This window comes from Humulus lupulus, chromosome 5, assembly GCF_963169125.1.
Source record: "Humulus lupulus chromosome 5, drHumLupu1.1, whole genome shotgun sequence".
NCBI lineage: Eukaryota > Viridiplantae > Streptophyta > Magnoliopsida > Rosales > Cannabaceae > Humulus > Humulus lupulus.
In genome coordinates, this window is record NC_084797.1 from 195,851,956 (window position 1) to 195,856,324 (window position 4,369).

General features: G+C 29.6%; 1 long non-coding RNA gene across 1 annotated transcript; it reads left to right on the top strand.

Annotated features, from left to right (window-relative positions):
- The first annotated feature begins 397 nt into the window (after positions 1 to 397).
- Positions 398 to 3,948, top strand: LOC133833905 (uncharacterized). Its single transcript, XR_009893200.1, has 3 exons — positions 398 to 1,308; positions 1,426 to 1,474; positions 3,791 to 3,948. It is a non-coding gene; the product is annotated as an uncharacterized LOC133833905 (long non-coding RNA).
- The last annotated feature ends 421 nt before the right edge of the window (positions 3,949 to 4,369 follow it).

Sequence of the window (4,369 nt, forward strand, 5' to 3'; positions counted from 1 at the left end):
CCGACAAGCTAATCTTGTCCAAGGGGAATTACTTTGTGGGGAAAGGGTATGTTTGTGAGGGAATGATCAAATTATATACCAAAGACTCATGTTTTGATAATAATGCATGCACATCTTTCTCTTATATGCTTGACTTTGATTCTATTATTTTGTGGCATAATAGACTTGCTCATATAAGTTATAGTACAATTAAAAGAGTTATCAAATGTGGTTTAATTGCATGCAATGATGTTGAGTATGATAAATGTGAATTATGTGTTAAATCTAAGATGATGAAGAAACCCTATCCAAGTGTTGAAAGAGAAACTAACTTGTTAGATTTGATACATAGTGAATTATGTGAATTGAATGAAATAATTACTAGGGTGCACCAATTTTTATTTTATTTTAATTTTTGTTTAAATTAATTTAAGTATTAATTGCTGAGTGTTAGAAATTTTAATTGTGTTATTTGAATTGTTTGATAGGAATTATGTGAATTAAATTTGTTAATTGTTTTAATTTGCGAGTTCTTAAGTTTTGGTTGTGTGCATCAAGGCGTATGGTTAGTAGAAATACACCCTAGCACTTGTGTGTGTGTGTGCATGTGCATGTATGCATGGTGAGCATGCATTAGTTCCCACACACCTTGTATTTTATTCACTCCTTTATTTATTTTTTTATTTATTTTAATATTTAAGATAAGGAAAGTAATGAGAGATGTGAAGAAGGAATATTCTAGAAATGTTTTGTACATGTTAGAAATGGGAAACCTAGAGTAGAGAGAGAGAGAGAGAGAGAGAGAGTATGAGTGAGTTTTAGAGGGAAATGAGAAGGATTTTTCTTTTATTTATTTTTATTTTTATATATAGGAATAAAAGAGGATAATGATGGATAGTGGTGAGTGAGAAGGAAGGAATTGCTTGGGTTATTTTAGGTAAGTGAGATCTTGGTTTTATGTGTGTGATTTGACCATTAGTTGGCCATGTATGAGAATGAAGAGAGGGAGAGAGGGTGTCGGTCATGGTAGAAGAGGAAGGATGAGTGGTTTTCATTTTGGGGTTGGTTGACTATCACTTTATTCTAATATGATTTCTAGGCAAGAATTTGGGAAATTTAAGGGATGGAAACTTACCTTTTCTTTTTTGCATTAGGGTTGGACTTTAGGGTAAATAAAATGCAAACTAAAGAGTCTTGAGACTCACTTGGTGGTCGACTGCATAGAGGAGGAAGAGAGGGAGAGAGAGGCTTCGACTAGAGAGAGAAAGAAAGAAAGAGAGGGTTCATGGGAGAGAAGAAGGAGAAGGAGAAAAGGTTCGAAAATCCTAGGTATGATTGTGAGTTTGATCTTTGGTTTTGTTTGATCCTCCAAGTTTAAGTTTATTCTCCTCAATCCTAAGTTCTTTTTTTTTTTCTTTTCTTTTTTGTGGTTTTCGAAAATTTTAGGGTATCCAAAGTGGTTGTGCTCTTGTGTTCTGGAACACAAGCAAAGGAGGTAATGAGTTTTCTTAACCTCTTATGGTTTGATGATGTTATGTCCTTGTTATGATCTTGAAATATTGATTGTTGATGTTGTTATGTTTTGGGCTCTTATTTGAATTTTGGATTCTTGAAAAGGCATATTCAAATGGTGGTGATTATTTTACATGAAGAGTATATTGTTTTGGTTAATAAGATCCATGGGAATATTGGGGAGATTATGAGTTTGATGAGATTTATGTGGGGATCTTATGTTTATAATGCCATTGGTATTTTGATTCTAATGACTTATTTATGAGTATGCAAAGTTGATGATAGACACATGCTAGGGATTTAGTTTTGAATTTGTTGTTGATTGAGCATGATGGTTTCGACCTAGGGCCTTATTATTCCTTAATATGTTTTAATTTTTGTTGTCACTTGTGATCTTAGAAAAATGCTAGGTTGTTTAAGATTTGAAATTGGTATAAGCTTCTTTAAAAATGTTAATTTGGTTTTGTATGTTAAAGGTTAGATTCTTGATGCATGATTAGAATTGTTTCTTGGAATGCATGAATTGTAGAAACATGCTAGGTGATGGTTTTAACATGATTAAATGTGCAATTTAGATAAATATATGCTTGCTGTTTTTCTTTTTATTTATTTTGATGGTGATGATCAATCAATGATTTTAAAATGCAAAAGTTATTCAAAGTAATATTTTGAACTTATATAAACAAAAGACATTTTAATGAGATTTTTATCTAATTAAACACATGCAGTTTTTTTTTTAATTTTGTGAAAGAAAATATGTTTTTGGTTTAATTATATGATTTTAAACAAATAAAATGCTTGATGAAAATTTTTATTTATTAAGAGAATATGTCTTTTAAATGAAATAAATAAAGCATGTGCTCAAATAAATTACACCCGACTATATACATGAAAAATGTAATTTTCTCTACTTTAAAATATGAAATATTTTAATTAAAATAATGCAGTTTTTATTTGTAAAATAATTAATCCAGTAGCATTATTTTTATAAGACTAAGTATTTTTATTTTAGTAAAATGATGGTATAAAGAAATTTTTTCAACTTAATTAAAATTATAGTATTTATAAACATGTGGTAACTTAGAGATACTATTTTTTTTTAACAAGATAAATGTGTCATTTTTATTTAACATTTTGGCAAAGGGAATGAGTATCAAAGATTGTTTTATCTAAAATAAACATGTTAAATTATTTACTAATAATTAATTTTGGATAATTAATTATTTTTGAAAAGAAATAGAAAAAAAAGGGTTACTATACTTTTGTTTTATCTTATTTTAATATAAGTTGGTAAATGAGATAAATACTTAGTAAATGACAACTAAAATGAAGTAATTTTTTAGTTATATTTTAAGTACGATTTTAATATAGTCTTGTGATATAAATGAAGTTGGTAAAATATTTTTGTCTGATAAACTTTATGCGATTTCTAAATAATTTAAGGGACTAAAACCTACCAACTTCTATGCACATTTTAAAGATTTTTCCAACGTATGCATGTTATATGCAATCTAAGTTTTACGTCCAAATATACGTTATTTGATTAAGTGCATGATTCTTGTTTTGCAAACATTAAGAATTCACTAGTAGACTTGAGATTATTCTTTAATGATTTTATGTGAAATTGTTGAATGTTTATAGTGTGATGCAACATGTGCCACATGTGCATGACCCATGCACATGCGGGGTATGTATGTTGGGCATGTGTAATCTTGCTTAATATTAAAACGAACATTTAATTGTGATTCTAGGCTCGTTGTGAAGTACCCCACACTTTATTTTTGCTTGGACTTGAGGTAAGGAAGTTAGCCAGAATTTTCTATGAATTATGTTATGAAAAATATGAGCTATGTAAGGTAATGTGTTATGAAAAGTATGAGCTTCTATGTTATGATATGAGTTGTTGTATGTCTGCTTGTATGTTGTATGAAAACCAGTAGGTTGTTAGCGTGCTGAACGCGACACAACAAATGAGTTATTGAGGATATGACGTAACTCATAGGGAAAACGCACATAAGTTATTCAAAGACCAGAGTTCCTGTTTAATTCATAGAGGATGTTTTACTGGTTTATGCTTTTGCTAGTTACCTCATGATGTAACATGGACAATAGGGGTGTCATGATCACATGATGTATGATTATGCATATGTTTATGAAGTATTATGATTACGATATGAATATGATATGATTATAATTGTTATAATATGCCACGAGTTTACGATATGTACGTAGATTGTTGTATTTTGTTTATACTTCCTTACTAGGATTTTAACTCACCTCCTTACTTTCTCCCTTTTAGGTAGGCAATAGGGTTTCTTCTTGGCATGCACTGTGATGTGGGGAGTTCCATTGTCTTGGCATGTATGACGCGGGGTTTCCATGAATGAATACGATCTAGTTGAACGCCAAGAAAGTTTATGAACTTTTATGTTATGGTTTATGTTTTCATTACGTCATAGTGAGACTTATATTTTTTGTTTAATTTCTGAACTTCCATAAATACACTATATTTTTATTTTAAATTATTGGATCCAAATTGCAAGTTTTGACAAGGCCCCACTGAATATTTTTTCTAAAATGGTATCTTTCTAATAAATATGATCTGGGCGACATTTTACAAAGTAAATAGTTTAAGACATTCTTATATCTATTGATGATTGTTCTAGATTCACATATGTGTACTTGCTTAAGAATAAGGATGAGGCCTTTAGCAAAAAAATTTCAAGACCAACACAAAATTTCTTTCCCAAATTCATTAAGGTTCCATAATCAATCTAATTAGTGATCAAGTAATTAGAAGCATTAACCATAGAATAGAATGAATAATTCAACATTGATTTCAGAACTAAGATAAAACAAACAGTTCAAACTATAAATT